Source organism: Lynx rufus, unplaced genomic scaffold (genome assembly GCF_022079265.1).
Source record: "Lynx rufus isolate CCGP_SWC_20201006 ecotype Redwood Valley unplaced genomic scaffold, mLynRuf1.p SCAF_3, whole genome shotgun sequence".
Taxonomy (NCBI): Eukaryota; Metazoa; Chordata; class Mammalia; order Carnivora; family Felidae; genus Lynx; species Lynx rufus.
The window spans coordinates 198,713,905-198,733,618 of NW_025814845.1; the positions used below are offsets into that span (position 1 = coordinate 198,713,905).

Consider the following 19,714-nt stretch of genomic DNA (forward strand, 5'->3'; position numbering starts at 1 on the left):
CTTAGTAAGCCTTGGAAAGTGTTGACCATTATCGGTATTACTCTGATGACTCTCATTCACTGGATGAACGATGGCCCCAGATCGGCCCAGTCTGGGGATGAGAGGGTCATCAAAATTCACATCTTCAGCTTCTGTGTGATAAGGGGAGACTAAAGACACAGAGACACAGACGGACACATTTGCTAAAAGTCTGATCACACCTTGCCTGGCTGTCCTAGACATCTTCCGTCACTCCTGAAACAGTAGCCCCCTTCCCCTCACCAAGGACGTGGTGCCCAGGCTGAGTGTGTCCCCTTCGCTCTCCCACGCTGGCTCCAGTGACTGCCATCTTTTCCATTTCTGTGTGATTTTTCTCTTCATTTGCACAGGTAACAGACATCACTCCGTCTGGTAAGAATTGCATCGCCTAGGTTTCTTACCTTGGCCGCGGATCTCTGGGCCATCAGTGTATTCTGTCACTTCAGTTCTCCTCAACAATTCTATTGCTGACTCCTGTGCTCTGTGTTTCTCTTTCCCCTCTACCTTGTTTGAGAAGCAGGGGCTTCTGTGCTTGTTTGTGTGGATATGGCGAAGCCCCAGTGAATCTGGAAGATTTGCCTCACATTTGACCTTGAAGCTGTCCAGGGGGATTTACACCCCAGGGCATCTCATGCTACTTAGGTATTTTCTTCAGGACAGAGAGGCTGCTGAAAACGTCCAGAAAGCTTTGCATTTCTTAAAAAAAAAAAGAAAAGGAAGTAAAAGTTAATGTTTTTAAATAGTTGTCATATCATGACTCACTGTTTTGACATCCCCCTGAAATAATTTATGAGTGTTTTACATCTTTACATTTAAATACATCGGATTCCTCTTTGAAGCAGCTAAAAACGACTCCAGACCCAGTATCAGCCTCTCTGGAACTAAGGATTCCTCTTTCTGGTTTGGGGAGGTAGGACATCTCCCCACGCTGGGACTCATTTATTTAGAGAAGAGATGGCCTATCACTGGTTTTCCTTGATCTCTTTAATATGGAATAGAATCCAGCATGCGAATTTCTAGGGCTTGCGTGATGCTGTTAAAAAAAAGAAAATATTGCTGAGTTAAATTCTAGAATAGAACTTTTTACTTATTTCATAGGCATCTAATTGGATATGAATAAAATTCTATATCAGCATCATTAACACCTGCTACTTGAACTAACTCGAAGCTCCATCCTTCACAGCCTTGTCGCCTCCTTGTAGGCAAAACCTTGTATTATCTTCACCATGATTTCACCCTGGCTCATCTAGCAAAACGAGGCACACAGCTGAAGAGAAATAAATGCCCCTTAAGTGAACTGACTTTAAGCAGCATCATAGAGATGCTGGAAATGACACCTCCTAGGAGCCGAACAAAGCAGATTGTTTTCTTTTCCACTGCCTCCTACATCTACAGTGTCACTGGTTGTTCTCTTTACAAGACAGCCTTCATTCCCCAGATGTCCCGTCCATGGTGACAGTTCCAATCTGGGGACCGAGAGAAGTTCGGTGCTATCTTCTTCACCTCCTCCTTCTTGTAACGCTCCTATCCGGTCCTGCTGAAACTATTTTCTCCCCTCTCTCACATGATTCCAAATATCTTCCACTTACGTTTTAAAGATCTTAGGCTAAAACTGGCTGGTGTCTGATGTCCCTCCCTTCCTTTCCACAGAAACCCTTGATTGTTAAGACAAACGCATGCATGTGATATTCTGCCCCATTGCAGTTCCTAGTGACAGTCATCAAGGTGTCTTTGGATGAATGGTCTACCTCTCAGCCTGAACAGTGCTGCCTCTTTCTCATCCACCCAGTGAACGTTTATCCGTCTTACCATCGCCCGAATCAACTATCTCTCCTTCTGTTAGACTTTCTTATTTGTTTCAGTTGGAGATAGGTGTCCCCTCCAGTGTCCCTGTTTATAAATCACTGGTACATCCTATGTCTCCATGCATGGTGATTAAATATTTATATTTCCCCCATCACTGTCAAGAGCATCTTTTGAGGGTAGGAAAACTGTGTTATGCCTTTTGGTTTTTTTGTTTTTTTTTGTTTGTTTTTGTTTTTGTTTTTTTTTTTTGGTTTTTTTGTTTTTTTTTTTTTTGTTTGTTTTTTTTGTTTTTTTTTTTTTTGCAATCACTAGCCAGAGTTAAGTTTCCCAGCACTGGCTAATTTTAGGTAATCGGTAATGTTTGGAGAACAAGTACATTTGAGTCATATACTCCGGATAGCACTGATGTTATCTGAAGGGAAAAACCAGTGAAAGGAGCAGGGTGGAATTTATTAAACGATTTTTTTTTCACGAGGTGTATGATGAGCTACAACTTGAAGAGAAATCGATTTATAGGAAACATGATAACGCTGAGTTAACTCTTACATGGGTGTCTGTTAGTGAGACCTTCTGTATTGGTTAGCGAACACATGAGTGGCAATGATTTCTTTAGAGACACTTGCAGAAATTCAGAGTAATGTAAAAGTTTACTCTTACGAAATGTATTGAAATAGAAGATAATAAAAATGAATTGTAGGACAGAGATAAACATTCATTTTTGTTAATTTTTTAAACATGTTCTTTTTTATGTTTGTTTATTTTTGAGAGGGAGAGAGAAGGGGGAGGGGCAGATAAAGAGGGAGACAGAATCCCAAGCAGGCTCTGTGCTGACAGCGCAGAGTCCATTGCAGGGCTGGAACCCAGGAACTGTGGGATCATGACCTGAGCCAGAGTCGGACAACTAACTGACTGAGCCACCCAGGTGCCCCATAAGCATTCTTAAATATGTGCTTTCTTTACGAAAAGGTAAGGCCTTATGAGACTCTCTTAGAAAAATATTGTTAGAAATTTCTTCATTGATTCAATTTGTTTAGAAACCAAAGGTATTTGATCATTCTGTCCATATAATTTAAGGATGGAAAAACTACCTGAAAGACAAGAGTGGAATGCTCCCTTTTTGTTTATCATATAGACATCATTCTTACGCACATCGGACGCCCTTCTCTAATTAAAAAGATGCGTGTGGTTATTCTGTATGTTAGAGGTCGCCCTTTTAGGAAAGTTTACTCGGAGGATTTATATTTATGTAACCATGTTTAGGCTGATAGAACAATATATTTTGCAGAAAATGGAGAAGCTGATCATATAATTCAGTGGAGGCCAGGCTCTCTACAAGTGGATAGAAATTTCAGGGTCTTAGTTGGTAGAGATAGCGTCTTGCTCTTGTAAGAGTCCTGGGTGGTGTTGAAGTCAGAGAAATATCTGTCCTCTGTGCACCGGTTGGGGATCTGGGTTCCCTCTCCTGGGGCCCCTCCACATCCACTGCCACAGAGGGAAGCCGCACAATGGAGGCGCCATGTCCAGATGTGGCATCCATCACTTCCGTGTTGTTGCTTTATTCCAGGGTCCTAGTGACCTGTGCACACTACCATGTTAAGCCCAAAGCACAAGCTCCCGGTTCTCCTGGGACATTAGTTACTAGGATGACAGAATCGCTTCAATGTCTGATAAAACAATTAATTGCCGAAGTGTTGGCTCCTAGAAAGGCTCATGAAGTTATTAGCTTTGGTTACTAAATCCTCTTTGTATTTCTTAACATTCTGGGTGATTAGAAATCCAAGTTTTGATTGTTCCTCAGAAATGTCAGTGGTACTTCTCACTTTATGACTCACATGATAAATGTTTCATAGAAAGTGCTCTCCCTGAGCTGGTAACTTCTAGGTTGGTAGAAACGGGGCTGGCAAGTCTTAGTACCATAGCTTAAGAGTTTTGTTCAAAGATGAGAGTTTCGTTTGGAGGAATCGGAAGTCTTGGAACATCAGTAGGCAAGAGAGTGCCAACAGGGATACCAGACTCCACGGTTTGGTTATGATAGAAAGAAACAAACTGCTCTCTTCAGAATGCAAGACTCACTCATCAAGGTAGCCTGTAATTTTCTAGTTTATTAATATTAGGATGTTGAGGAATCAATTAAATGAAGCAATTCATGATAGCATATGAGCTCAGAAAGGAAATACCAACCATTACCATTTAAATAGAGATTTATTTTTGTTCTAAAGGTTGTATTGATTTTTTTAACTTTTGTCTATTATTGTCAACATTAGGTTTGATGTTCCGTAAGCAAGATGCATTACTTATTTTCAGAGTTGTGTTTCTCCCTTCACTAATTTTCCTTAATTTAATTGTATTTATTTAGTTTTCACTTTAAATTCCGTATTTATGAAAATTGTATTTCCTATCGAAAGGTGGTGAATCTGTTCTCAGGGGGCTGTGTAGGGTATAAACTCAGGAACACTGAGTCCTGAGGTGTGCTGTTAAAGCTTTCACAACAACCAGTTTCCTGGGGAAAGCCCCGATTTGTAGCATTTGCCGATTTCTGAGATGTAAATGTTTTCACCGTAGCTGATTTCCAGCTACCACCATCATGGTAGTTGGGTCTCAGAATTTCTGAACTTTTTTTTTTTTTTCAACGTTTATTTATTTTTGGGACAGAGAGAGACAGAGCATGAACAGGGGAGGGGCAGAGAGAGAGGGAGACACAGAATCCGAAACAGGCTCCAGGCTCCGAGCCATCAGCCCAGAGCCTGACGTGGGGCTGGAACTCACGGACCGCGAGATCGTGACCTGGCTGAAGTCAGACGCTTAACCGACTGCGCCACCCAGGCGCCCCAGGATTTCTGAACTTTAACAATTGGCTCTTGTGAGCCATCCCCAAGGAGCTCCAGTGTCTCATTGCCTACCCTCTGTGCCAGCTGTGACAGTAGCTTGTGGGGAGATTTTGAGCATCACTCTTGGCCTGGTTTTCCTCATCAGATGAAGGATTTGAGGCTGGGCTTAAACTCTGATTGTTAAAACTTTGCATTGGTTTGGGGCGCCTGGGTGGCTCAGTCATTTGAGCGTCAGACTTCATCTCAGGTCATGATCTCGCAGTTTGTGGGTTCGAGCCCCGCGTTGGGCTCTGTGCTGACAGCTTGGAGCCTGGAGTCGGCTTCGGATTCTGTGTCTCCGTCCCTCTCTGCTCCTCCTCTGCTCTCTCTCTCTCTCTCTCTCTCTCTCTCTCTCTGAAAAATCAACATTTGAAAAAATGAAAAAATAAAATAAAATTCTGCATTGGTTTGCTCCAGTGGCTGGAGGAAGGGATCTTGGGGGTCACTATTGGAAGGGGGTGTTTGGGAAACGCTGAGCTGTTATGGTTCTACCTCCTCACATCTGCCTCGACTTTGCAGGCCCATGCTGACTCCATCCTGGAGGGTTTTACTTTTCTGTGAAAGGTGCTTTCTGAAGAGAAGCTTTTACCATGGCGGGGGGGAATAGAAAGCCTTTTGAGTCATTCATTGATTTAAAGACCCCTCCCATTTATAAAAATGAATGATTCTATGACACTTATAATGTGAGTCAAACACCAACATCATGATGTCTATGAATAGAACTGGCCTTTCTCTTTCTCGGCTAAATCTTATTTTATTTCGTTTTAAAACTTTAATTCGAATATAGCCAACATCCAGTGCTGTATTAGTTTCAGGTGGACAATATAGTGATTCACCAATTCCCTACGTTACCCAGTGCTCATCATGACAGGTGCACTCTTTAATCCCCACCACCCGTCCCCCAGCCCCCACCACCTCCATTCTGGTCACCATGTTTGTTCTCTATAAAGAGTCTGTTTCTTAGCTTGTTTCTTTTTTTTTCCTTTCCTTTCCTTGTTTTCTTTCTTAAATTCCACAGATAAATATTATCTTTCTCTGACTTATTTCACGTAGCATTGTAATTTCTAGATCCATCCACGTTTATTGCAAATGGCAAGATTTTGTTTTTTTTTTATGGCTCCGTAATATTCCATTGCGTATATACACCACATCTTCTTTATCCACTTATCTATCAAAGGATACTTGGGCTACTTCCATAATTTGGCTACTGTAGACAATGCTGCTGTAAACATAGGGGTGCATGTATCCTTCTGAATTAGTGCTTTCGTATTCTTTGAGAAAATACCCAGTAGTGTGATTGCTGGATCATAGGATAGTTCTATTTTTAATGTTTTGAGGAGCCTCCACATTGTTTTTCAGAGTGGCTACACCAGTTTGCGTTCCCACCAAAAGTGCAAGAAGGGTCCTTTTTTTTCCACATCCTCGCCAACACTTGTTTCTTGTGCTGTTGATGTTACCGTTCTGATAGATGGGAGGCTATATCTCATTGTGGTTTTGATTTGAATTTTCCTGATGATGAGTGATTTTCCTTTTTTTAAAAAGAAAACACTCGAGGCATTTGGGTGGCTCAGTCAGTTAAGCATTCGACTTTGGGAAAGGTCATGACCTCACGTGAGTTCAAGCCCTGCGACCGGCTCTGTGCTGACAGCTCAGAGTCTGTAGCCTGCTTCAGATTCTGTGCCTTCCTCTCTCTCTGCCTCTACCCCGCTCGCACTGTCTCTGTCTCTGTCTCTCTCTCTCTCAAAAATAAGTCAACATTAAAAAAAAAAAAAAGGTTAGAGAGGGAGGGAGCCAAAACATAAGAGACTCTTAAAAACAGAACAAACTGAGGGTTGATGGGGGGTGGGAGGGAGGGGAGGGTGGGTGGTGGGTATTGAGGAGGGCACCTGTTGGGATGAGCACTGGGTGTTGTACGGAAACCAATTTGACAATAAATTTCATATTAAAATGAATGAATGAATGAATGAATGAATGTTTATTCTTTTGGGAGTAAAGATTTTTCCATCAACTATATTCCATAGTTAGAATTCGGGGATTGGTAGGTTTGTAAGGAACATATTCACACATAGTTTCAGGACTGTTTTAAGCACTACTCTGTCTGATTTCAGACGCAAAGGTTAGAACAGGAATCTTGCAGACTCACCATCGAATGTGTTTTAATTGTCTCTGTAAATATACTGGAATTTGTAAAAGAGTTTCTGTTGACATAAGAACTATTCACGTGATTTCTAAGCTTTTCATTTTTGAAGTTTTCCTTCTGTTATGTTACGTTTGTTATGTTTTAATTCCAGTATAATTAACATACAGTGTTACATTAGTTCAGTTGTACAATATAGTGATTCAGCCCTTCTATACATTACTCAGTGCCCATCATGAGAAGTGGCCTCCTTAATCCCTATCACCCATTTCACCCAACCCCCCTGCTCTGGCAATCATCAATGTGTATCTTAAGAGTCTTTTTTAAAAATTTTTTAATGTTTATGTATCTTTTGAGAGAGAGAGCATGAGCAGAGAAGGGGCAGAGGGAGAGGGAGACACAGAATCCGAAGTAGGCTCCAGGCTCTGAGCTGTCAGCACAGAACCAGGCACGGAGCTCGAACCCACGAACTGTGAGATCATGACCTGAGCTGAAGTTGGACGCTTCACCAACTGAGCCACCCAGGTGCCCCTGTTTTGTGTTTTCTTAACCTCTTTTTCCTTTGTTTTGTTTCTTGAATTCCCCAGATGAGTGGAATTATATTTGTTTGTCTCTGGCTGACTTATTTCACTTAAAAAATAGGCGGGGGGCGCCTGGGTGGCTCAGTTGGTTAAGTGTCTGCCTCTTGATGTCAGGTCATGATCTTATGGTTTGTGAGATGGAGCCATGCTTTCAGCGCAGAGCCTGCTTGGGATTCTCTCTCTCCCTCTCTCTTCCCCTTCTCCTCTTCGTCTCTCTCTTAAAATAAATTAAAAATGAAAATTTAAAAAATAGGCAGACGACATGAACAGACATTTCTCCAAGAAGACATACCGATGGCCAACTGGCACGTGAGAAGATTTTCAACATCAACAACCCTCAGGGAGATGCAAATAAGACCATAATAAGATCCCGCCTCGCACCTGTCAGAATGGCTAAAATTTACAACACGAAAACAACAGGTGTTGGCAAGGATGTGGAGAAAAAGGAGCCCTCCCATACTGTTGGCAGGAATGGAAACTGGTGTGGCCACACCAGTGGTTAAAAAAAAAAAAAATTATGGCGGTTCATCAGAAAATGAAAAATAGAATTACTGTATGATCCAATAATCCCACCACTGGGTATTTACATTCTGTTAGTTAAAATTGTTGTTTAAATAAGGCTTAAGAAAAAATGAGAGTAAGATTTTAAACGAGATAATGAACTTGAGGCTCATATTCGGGAAAAATCGGGTCATCTGCGTTTTTAAGGATTCTACTCAAGGATCACAATTGGAATGAATATATAAATTAGTGATAATCCTTTCCTTCATAGTTCTCCCTCCTTATATAGGTTTTTCTTCGTGGCCCACTGTTGCTGATGTGTGAACCGAGAGCAGTCTCTCAAACAAATGCTAAGGACATCCATTTAGACACCATCAACCCCTCAGCACATGGAAATCAAAGGGCTCCAAACAAGGGCAATGATACTCAAGTTGTAAAAGATCCTAGTTCTAGAAATACCTTCTTTGGTATGGAGCAGAATGAGATCCCTCCACAAATAAATTAATAGAAGTCCCCCAAGCAGTAGACCCTCCTATCTATTTTTACAGTAAATCAACTTGCCTCCCTTGTAAAAACCTCTCTAAAAATTGTGAACCATATCTCACCTTCAGAAGTGGTCCCAAACGGAGATTGACAACTCAGTTCGTTACCCACGTGTTGAAAACAGGACTGAATCCTGCCAGGTCCAGGAATGGAACGTTACCAACCCTGGAAAGGCCCCTCCCTGTCATCTCCCCATCCCCTAACCATAACCACTCTCTGAATTTCTCAGTAATAACTACCTTGTTCTCTTTAGTGACAAATCTACAGGGTCTAAGATTGCATTAATACAATCAGTCTTTTACTTTGCTTTGCATGTTTACATGTGTACAAAAGATGTCACACTCTACTGTTTTGTGTCTGGGATTTTGCCGAATGTTATTTTATGAGATCCATCATGTGTTTGTGTGCAGTTGTAGTTGATTAAATTTTATCACGATGTCCTATGAACACCTCTGTGTGAATTTATCATTATATATGTGTGAGTTCTCCTGAGTCATGGTCGTAGACTACGCCCGGTAACATGCATATGACAACTTGAATAACTGACATTACACAGCATTTCCGTGATCTCTCTGGGTTGATGCTTATGTTAACTAAGTCAGTCTCCTTTTGGAATTGTCTGTCTGTCCTCTTTGGTGCCATGGGATTCATTGTATTGTCTCGCCTCCTTTTACTTCTCCATCTCCTATAGTTGGTCTCTCTTCCTCTTCCTGTGGGGTCCATCCAGCCCACAGACACCTGCTTTCCTTGCCCTGTGCTCACTCCCCTGGAGAGTTAATCCCACATCCTCAACAATCAAATCTATGTCAATGAGTAAGACTCCAACCAGCGGCTGCCTACTCACATACCCATTCTCCTCCTTATAGCTATTTTCACTTGATGATGCCAGTTGTAGACATTATATGCAAAATCCCAGCTTTTCCTCCTCCTTTCTCCTCACCCTTCCCAATTTTTCTAATGTTCTTGTCAACATTCAAATCAACGTGACTCTTTCTTCACTTTCAACACTTACGAGTCTTTACTGAAGTTGAGTGTCTATTATACGCCCTGCACTGTAGAGGGTGAGGCGAACTAATAGGCCGGTTTGCAGTGTGTCCGGGATAGAGTTGATCTTTTGTTTCATGACTGTCATCGTATATTTTACCGCTTACTCCGTGCCCCCCACCAACTCTCTCGTTGTCAATCCCACGCCTTTTCCACAAAGTTTCCCTGTTCTGTGCTGCCTTCTCCTGACCTGTGCATATCCACAATCCCAGGATACACTCAAGCTGTGCTTTCCGTATGCAGTCTCTCTCGTGCTCCTTAATTTACTTCGTGCCTTATTCTTGGATGGCATCCCGAAATTTCTTTTACTTCTTTAACTTGGTTTTTAAATCCCTAAACAGAAGTGACTACATTTCCTATTCCGTTTGTGTCTCTTTCAGCAGATGCCGTAACCTTAGTAGATTGCAGTTAGATATTCTGTGACTGAATAAGTTGGGGGAGAAAACATCAAGATTTTTTTTTTCCTTTTGTCTTTCCTCTGAGGAAGATTTAGCTCTACTGTTGGTGTAGAACCCAGGGCCGTGTTAATACAATGCTGAGCCCTCTGATCTAAATAATTTTATTCTTTGTGTGTGTTATTTTGATCCCTGGGATTGAAGTAGAAGACAAATACCCTTAGCTAGAAAGTCCCTGAGTTATCGTAGAGATTGCTGTGGAGCTGACACTGATGAATCTGAGGCCAAAGTGTTTTATTGGTCAATTTCCTCATCTGTAAAGTCAAGGTTGAATCTGCCTCCAGGAATCTTTGGAGGATTAGATTTAATGCATCCCGAGGGCTTAGCTAAGTGCTTGGAACAGTGTGATAGGAGCTCAATAAACATTTCCTTTGCCCAGATAGAGTTAGAAAGATGCGAGTCTATTTTACCACGGCCATACTTCATATTATGAATTTACTACCTTATACTTGAATCATCTTTCTCCATATTAGAGTCTGAACATTTCTCCACAGCCTTCGCTGCCTCAATGAAATATGTGTTCATATAAACTCCCACAGAACTGTATAGTATATACCTAATACATGCATAGTGTGTAAAATTTCATTAAAACATATGTAAGTAAAGGTACATATATATACACACACACACATAGGTACATAAACAAAATAGAAATTAATCAGCCTCACTAACAAATAACCCTGGGAAACAAGTAGCTTATACTTGGTGACTCCCAACGAGTCCCATCTGCAAACTCCCCTGTGCTAAGCCCCAGGTCAGGCACCTCAGTGTTAGGATGATCCTGACTTAGCCCCTCCTTGATTGGTTTATTGTGTCCCCAGGGGGGGAAATAGAGAATTTCAAATTTTCTGTGTCAGACTAGACGTGCCCTCAGGGTGTTGTGCAGGCACACGGGACCACCTCTAGCAGGTGACACTGGGCCTTCTGTGGTGCTTGTCACGTTGATGCAAAAGGGCTGCCAACCCTTTGGGTGTGCCCCTCACCCCTGTTGTTTCTCTCCAAAACCTGGTGTGCTGTGCCCAGCGTGCATGCATGAGGGTACAAGACATTCACGAGGCAACGAGATGGCTAAAATTGACCCAGGAAGAAGAAATGATATTTCCGTCACTGATTTTAGAGAGCTGTGCCTACTACCAGTCCTCCCGCGAAGGCTCCTGCATCGATCTCACCAGGCGCTTTGTGCATTGAAGAGTTTAGTATCTCTACCTGGCACCCCTTTAGTTTCTGCCTTCCATTTAAGAGGCGTGTGGTAGGTACCTCACTCAGGCATGCGTTCTCTTTCTCACGTCTTTACTCGAGTGCCTGCACTGCCCACACGACAGCAGCCCCCGCCTCTTTCCCACTCACCCCTTCTTTCATGGGGCTCCTTGGTGCAGCTGCTACGTGCGGAGGAAGTTGGCTTCGCAGTTATAAATAGAGAAAGGAGAATAAAGAGCTTTGACAGGTTATAACTCCGTTAAATACATTTGGGCTTGGAAAGGTTATGCATAAATTGAAAAGCACTTAATATTTCCCCCCCCCATATACCATCATCACTGGCGTTTATGAAGGACTTTTTTTCTGTAGCACCAAGCCAGTGGCCATATAAATAGATTTACTCTGTCAAGTCATAGAGAATAGTTTCCAAATGCCTTGCTTGGAGCTTCGAGAAAGTGATGGCGCTCAAGGTCATGGTGAAGTGGAGTTTGGAGAAAGAGTGAGTCCCTGAGTGGCAGAGGCTGGAGGTCAAGTGAAGGTGAAAGGCGGCTGAGATGCTGACTGTGCCTGTGAGGCGGTTCTGGAAGCAGGAGAGAGAAGGGAAAACTGGTGTTTTCACTTTCTTTACAAAGTCTTTCTTGTTAAGCTTTCGTCCCTCGCTGTCCCCATTGAAAGTCATGAGCTGTTAGACGGCTTTCTCTGGCTTCGGTGCCTCTGCCCTTTGATTCACAAAACAAGCCTGGGAAGATATGTCCCGATACTGTACACCTCCTGCGAACTCATTTTTGCAAACCTTGATTACCCGTCAAAAGCCCAGGTCCCCTCCAGAACTCGGCTCCCAGCAAATGCTTTTCCCAGGGCTCTCAGCTCTGTTCCAGGCAAGTAGCTTCTCCTTATCAGCTGGTGACTGGATGCAAGTTGTGTGCGCACTTTGACAGAGTGGCACCAAGTGTGGGACCGGGACACGGGGCCGTGGGCGGAAGGAGATGTGCCCTGAGGAGCAGCAAGGCAGGGACAGCCAGCAAAGAGGTGACAGGGGACCCAGGATCAGAACAGTGCGGGTCATCTGCATGTTTGGCCCATGCCCAAATAGGCCCCCTGAGTGAGAAGTTCCATGAAACCAGATGGCACAAAATATTTTCGCTTGCTTTGCTCAGGATGTCCTGTTTTTGTCTTGTTTTGCTTTCTTCCTGGGATGACACATGGCCCTGATCATCATGTCCAGGCTCTAGACTGGGTAGAGCCTGTGTGGCCGATTGCTTGGACGGTGTGGGTGGAACAGAAGGAGAGAGTCCTTTGATCTTTATCCATTGTTGACACTTCAGTGCGGCTGATCCTACCCGAGCCCTGCCGCACACAGATAACACCAGGGTGCTCTTTTTTTTCTTGCAAAAATGAAAATGAGGGGAACGAGCATAGAATTTGAACTTCTCCATTCACGTTATAGCTTCACCGAAACTGCAAGTAGACAAAAGTAGGTCTTCTTATTTTTCTCTGACTTCAGTCATGGATGACCAAATTTGATTGGCATCATTGAAGTGGGATAAAATAAGGTGCCGATTAAGTTCAAATTAAGCATCTCTGCAAGGATTTCATCCGAGTGAGGCCCGGCTCTTTGCAGGCTGGAATAGTCAGACCGTGGTACTTATCTTTTTCCACACAGACCTCATCTGCACCTGGGTTTGGGAGGGTACGATGAGGCAGAGGTGGGGAGAAAATGACATGAATGTCGATTTCCATCAGTGGTCTTAATATCTGTAAGTCAAAATATGGAGAGGCCTTGGTAACTCTATGAGGTCTTAGCAACCGCAAGTTTATCTTTCCATGATGCTCTCTTCCCTTTGGAATGGTGAGTAAGAATATTCCGGAACAGACAAGAAGGGGGTTTCGGTGAAGTAGGAAGCAGTCCCCACAAATATCAGCTAGAATGGGCTTTTAAGGAAATGCATTTGAAGGTTAAAAGACACTTGAGAGTTCATACATGAACCATACGGGCATCTCCCCAAAGAAGGGAGCTGACGTTGGTCAGGCTGGATCACTTGCGTTTTATTTACATTTTTGTCCCATTTCTTCCTTCCCCAAGTACCCATCTTAATACCTGTATCTCACCTAATGCTTTTGACTGAACAGACATCCATCGTGCTCCTATGACTTCTCGTGCACGAGGCTGGATGGCCTGGCCCTGCCCTGGCCTCCTACTTTCCCATGGCTCCTGCGAAAATTAATGAAGTGAATGAATGAGTCAGTGAATGAATGAATGAACAAACGAACGAACGAATGAGTAACAAACCAATAGTATTGATTTCACAGGGCTGCCATGACGAAGGCCCACAGACTGGGTGGCTGAACACCCTAGGAAAGTACCGTCTCACACGGTGGAGGCCGGAAGCCTGAGATGGCGGTGTGGGCAGGGCCGTGCTCCCGCTGAGGGTTGTGGCGGAGCACCTCTCCCAGCCCACTCCTCACTGCTGACAACCAGTCATCCTTGGCTTTCCTTAGTGTGGGTGGGGACACGTCATTCCAATCTCTGCCTCTCCCTTCGTGTGGCTTTTTTCCCCTAAGTGTGTGTCTGGGTCCTCATTTCTCTTTTCTTCTGAGAACACCATTTACTGGATTAAGGCCCTGCCTAACCCCGCATGACCTCGCTTTGACCACATCTGCAAGGATCCCGTTTCCATATGAGGTCACACGTGAAGGGCTGGCGATTGGGGCTTCCATATAATTGGTGAGGGGGAGACAGATTTCACCCCGCAGCACACACGCTGAGTACCTGCGTGTACACATGGAGCGTACTGAGTAGATGACCCCTGGTAAACAAATAGCATGAGGGGAACCCCTACCGTGTCGGGATAGAGCAAATGGTACCTGAGAAGCCCCACCTCACAGTGGAAAGGGAAGAGGGGTGACAAGTGGAGACGCGGGCTGAGAACTGGTGGAATCGGAATTGAGCACACAGCTGGTAGGATTCCGTCACAATGCAAAGTTGGGGCGCTGTGGTTGGTTTATATGTATATATTTAAGTTTATTTTTATTTGTTTTGAGATAGAGATGGCAACAAGCGGGGGAGGAGCAGAGAGAGAGAGAGGGACAGAATGAGAATCCCAAGTAGGCTCTGTGCTGTCAGTGCAGAGCCTGATGCGGGGCTTGAGCTCCCGAAACCATGAGATCATGATCTGAGCCAAAATCAAGAATCTGACGCTCGCCGGACTGAGCCCCCCTGGCGCCCCTGCCATTGATGTATTTTACGGTTGTGTTTTACAGATGCCTGTTTTCTTTTCTACTTATCAAAGAAAAATCACTTCGTATTTGTCAAAATTTTTATGATGTATATTAAATTTTGAAGTATTGGGGCGCCTGGGTGGCGCAGTCGGTTAAGCGTCCGACTTCAGCCAGGTCACGATCTCGCGGTCCGGGAGTTCGAGCCCCGCGTCGGGCTCTGGGCTGATGGCTCAGAGCCTGGAGCCTGTTTCCGATTCTGTGTCTCCCTCTCTCTCTGCCCCTCCCCCGTTCATGCTCTGTCTCTCTCTGTCCCAAAAATAAATAAATGTTGAAAAAAATTTAAAAAAAAAATTTTTGAAGTATCATCCTTCTATTAGTGTCTTTATTAAAATTCCCAGAGGACTCTTGTGAAATTTTGGGTAATGCTAAATATGAGAGAAACACCAATTTCTAGTTAATACGTTTATTTACCTCCTATTGTTCGCATGTTCAGAAGCCATTTGGCTCTATTTTATTTTCCGCTTGTCCTCAGCTTTACTGTCATGGTGTTAGTGGTTTCTTACTCGTATTACTGCTTTTTTCTCTCCTTGGCAATTCCAGTGTTTATTTTTGCCACCTTTTCTGATGTCTTCCAGTCCTAATCACAGATATCCCTGCATTTGGATATATTTTTTTTCTCTCAATTCACACTTAACAATAAGTATTTTAGGCTTTTCTTTCCTTATTTCAGGTAGAATTGCTACCCACTCCGTCTTTCCTCATTTATTCTGTTTCATAGGCTATTTTCCTCAAAATTATAAAAAAAAGATATATTCATCATAGAGAATGGGTAATCAACAAGACAATGCATACAGCCATTTTTGCATATTTCACCCAACTGATTGCCATTCAACAAATTAATTTTGTACCCGGTAGGAATAGCGACAAAGATTCTGCGTAATGGAAATGTGCATAAAGTAAACTTTCTTCTAAAACTTGCATTTTAATGCAGTTTGTGAAGTTTTACTGACTTGAAATATTTTTAAAACATAAAGCCGAGGTGAGTCTCTAATAATGTTTAGTAGATAGAAATACTGTATTTTGATAACATTTGGACGGGTTTGTCTTCAAATGATTGTGGTAATGCTTTAAATTAACATATGCTATACACTAGGCTTAGGGAAACTGACTTGTGAATATTAAGATATGAAAGCTATTCATATTTCACTGTGGTAAGTCTTAAATTTGGGCAATTCATCGTGGGCGTGAATATAACTACTAACCTACGCGTTGGCACACACAACAGTTATTGGAATAGAGGAAGTGACATTTTTCCTTCATGTTTGTTAAACTTACATTGAAATCTGTATTTAACTGAGAATCTTGTTAGAGTTGGTTTCTTCCCATTAATGTTGCTGACAAGAATATGCCTTTTAGAAAATAATGTGGTTTCCCTTCCTGGACTTGACTTCTCTGACTTTCTCTGCTCTCCCTGACCATCCATTTTCCAGAAACTCCATTTGGAAGCCTGAACTGATGGAAAAGGACTCAGTAATGCTCACATTCTTACCCCTATAAGCTCTCATCTTTTCTTCTTCTCTATCTGTAGATACATCGGGGATTGGTTATACTTAATGGAAGGGGATGGATAGGATCGAGTTGGTCCTTTTTATTTATTTTTTTACCAAAATAATTGTTTAAAATGAAGTCAGTATTTAGTGTCTAACACTTACATTTCTATGTCATTGACCCTTCATAGGAGATGAAATGTGTTAGTAACCGCATCTAAAACTTGTACTGTCCTGGGAGGTCATTCAGTGGTTCCATCTTTGCTCAGCACACACGATCTTTGAGATGGAGTGAATTATATTTATATTAATATTTTAGAGGATGATCATTGATTTTGGAAGGTGTTTGTATCAGGTAGTAATGGGAACAGAGAGTGGTGAACACACACACACACACACACACACACTTTTAGGGGTTCTAAATTAACAATTATTTGTTAAGGGAATTTTAAACACTTTTTATCCATAATATCTTTGCACATCAAATGCAGGTACATACTTATTATTGCCTTGAGCCAAGAAATATTGCTGTCCTTAAAAAAAAATCCACAACCTTCTGATGGTACCAAACTAGCTTCATCTTTAATACGGATGGTTCAGTGTGGTTCTATAAGCAAATGTATTAACCTCAGAACTAAAAAAAAATTGATATTGATCTCTTTTTCTCGTGGCCTTTATTCTGACGCATCTTTGATCTGCAGATTGGAGTGGGGTGCTTAGCCTTAGCTTGACCACAATTGGTTTTTTTTTCAACGTTTATTTATTTTTGGGACATAGACAGAGCATGAACGGGCGAGGGGCAGAGAGAGAGGGAGACACAGAATCGGAAACAGGCTCCAGGCTCTGAGCCATCAGCCCAGAGCCCGACGCGGGGCTCGAACTCACCGACCGCGAGATCGTGACCTGGCTGAAGTCGGACGTTTAACCGACTGCGCCACCCAGGCGCCCCAAATTGGTTTTTAATAAGAACCTTCACTGTCTACAGTCTTCTGTCTAATTAATAGCATGGGCTCATGTCCTGTGAAAAATATATTTTTCAAGCACGTTCTAAATAGCAAAGCGTGCATTAGTGGCAGGAATCGGACCAAATCCCTGTGTGCTCTGAAAAGGATGAAAAATGCTATGGCAAAGAGTATCAGATGTACCCATGTGGCACATTTGTTCCTCGGCAGTTTTTGTGGGTCTACATTTGGTATCATGTTCTCAAGATCTTGTTGCCTTTCAACTGTTTTTTGTTTGTTTGTTTGTTTGTTTGTTTTTGCTTTTGGCTAGAGAGGATTCCAAAAGCAGTATAGTGTTTAGCGGGTGGGACTAAATGAAAATATTTAACAATCCTGTTAAAAATGACTAATTGCGCTTCCTCTTCTACAAATAAAACAGTGAATTGTAGGATGGCCAGTGTCACCATGATCAGATTCAGTTAAAAGAGGACGCTTTCATGTTGCAACATATACGTGCACAGCAACATGTTGCACACCTCAAACTTTTCTAGACTGTCCTATCATTGGAATCATCCCTATTAGCTTCTTTTCCATAGCAAAAGGCACTTAAGATCCCTCCCTGTCTTTCTGTGGAGTCATGGGTCATGTCTTACTGTGGCTGGATAGTATTGGACTGCAGGGATGTACCATGGTTTGTTCATCCGTTGACCTGTGGAAGGACGTCTCAGTTGCTTCCCAATTTTGGCAATCGTGAATAAAGCTGCTATAAATATTTTTGTTCAGATTTTATGTGAACGTTTGTTTTTAACGGATTTGGGTAAGTACATCGGAATGCATTTGCCAGATAATAGAGTAAAATTATTTTCCGCGTTGTAAGTAGCTGCCAGTTCGTCTTCCAAAGTGGCTCCGTGGTTTTGCGTCCCCACCAGCAGAGTGAGAGTTTCTCTGGCTGCACATGCACATCGTCGCCGGCCCTCGGCGTTCTGACTGTTCCAGATTTTCACCGTACTACTGTGTGTAGAACGGTGTCTCATTCCCTGATGACATAGGATGTGGGGCATCTTTTCATGTGCTTGTCATCTGTGTATCGTCTTTGGTGAGGCATCAGCTCACTTCTGCCCACTTTCTGTTAAATACTCTTTTGCTCCGGGGGCACCTGGGTGGCTCAGTCGGTTAAGCGTCTGACTTTGGCTCAGGTCGTGATCTCACTGCTCGTGAGTACGAGCCCCGCATCAGGCTCTGTGCTGACGGCCCAGGGCCTGGAGCCTGCTTCAGGTTCTGTGTCTCCCTCTCCCTCTGGCCCTCCCCCACTCTCTCTCTGTCTCTCTCTCAAAACTAAATAAACAATAAAAAACTTCTTTAAAAAATACTGTTTTGCTCTGGAAGAGCATTTTCTCGGGGACAAACCATGAACTGTTAGAGCCAAGCGGTGAAATTTCCAAGGCGGTCCCCAGGACTCCATCTGCATTTATTCAGTGTGCATTGTCCCTGAAACCTTGGCTGATCTTATCGCAGAGAGGACCCAAGAGGACTTGTGTGCGTCGAAAAGTGAGAGCTGTAAAAAGTGTTGCCGAGAAGAGCCAGGACAGGTGCGTGTAGGCGTGTCCCCTTCCAGAGACAGCCACGCTCCTTGACACATCAGGTGTGGCCTCTCCGAATCCTCCCCTGCCCGCCTCTGCAGGCTCATGTCTGACTACCTGCCCTTTGGCCGTGTCTGCGCTGCTGGGCGCAGCTCCGACGGGTCCCCACATGCCCTGGGTGTCCGTGCCCCCTGGGCCTGCAAACCGGCTGCTACCCTTCACGAACCAGCGCTGGGGTTTCTCCCTTGGGCAATCTTCCTTGGCCACTCCTGTGATACGTTATGGTCATGGCAACCACTCATGTATATTAAATCATTTGCCACAACGCTATAAAGGAAGGGAAATGTTTTTCCCAATTCTGTTTTAGAGGAAATAGAGACTTGGGGAATTGAATTAATGTTTGCAGCATCGCTCAGCTAGTTAGTGACACAGTCAGGGTTTGATCCACAGGAGTCCTGGCCCCGGTGCCTCTGTTCTCTTCTGCGATGAGACGTCACCTCTGAAGGGGACTTGTTCCTGTTTGCTTCTTTGTCACATCCATGCTGCTGAGTGCGTGTGTCAAGTAGGCATTGTTCCCTCTCAATTTAAATCATTATTTGTTTCCTTCCATTGTCTGTGATCTCCTTTAAGAGAATTATGAGCATAGCCTCACCATCTAGTACACAGAACATCTCGTTCGCACAACATAGCAGGGTTTTTTTTTTATTATATGAAATTTATTGTCAAGTTAGTTTCCATACAACACCCAGTGCTCATCCCAAAAGATGCCCTCTTCAATGCCCATCACCCGCCCTCCCCTCCCTCCCACCCCCTATCAACCCTCAGTTTGTTTTCAGTTTTTAAGAGTCTCTTATGCTTTGGCTCTCTCCCACTCTAACCTCTTTTTTTTCTTTTTTTTTCCTTCCCCTCCCCCATGGGTTCCTGTTAAGTTTCTCAGGATCCACATAAGAGTGAAACCATATAGTATCTGTCTTTCTCTGTCTGGCTTATTTCACTTAGCATCACGCTCTCCAGTTCCATCCACGTTGCTACAAAGGGCCATATTTCATTCTTTCTCATTGCCACGTAGTACTCCCATTGTGTATGTAAACCACAATTTCTTTATCCATTCATCAGTTGATGGACATTTAGGCTCTTTCCATAATTTGGCTGTTGTTGAGAGTGCTGCTATAAACATTGGGGTACAAGTGCCCCTAACATAGCAGGGGTTTAAAAATGTGGTTGATGAAGGGTGCCTGGGTGCCTCAGTCAGTTAAGCGTCTGATTGATTTCACCTCA

The 19,714-nt window shown here is 43.3% G+C and overlaps 1 protein-coding gene across 1 annotated transcript in view; it reads left to right on the plus strand.

The window, feature by feature from the left end:
• Positions 1–19,714, plus strand: part of CSMD1 (CUB and Sushi multiple domains 1) — a 1,672,960-nt gene that overhangs the window by 158,775 nt on the left and 1,494,471 nt on the right. The window lies entirely within an intron of this gene.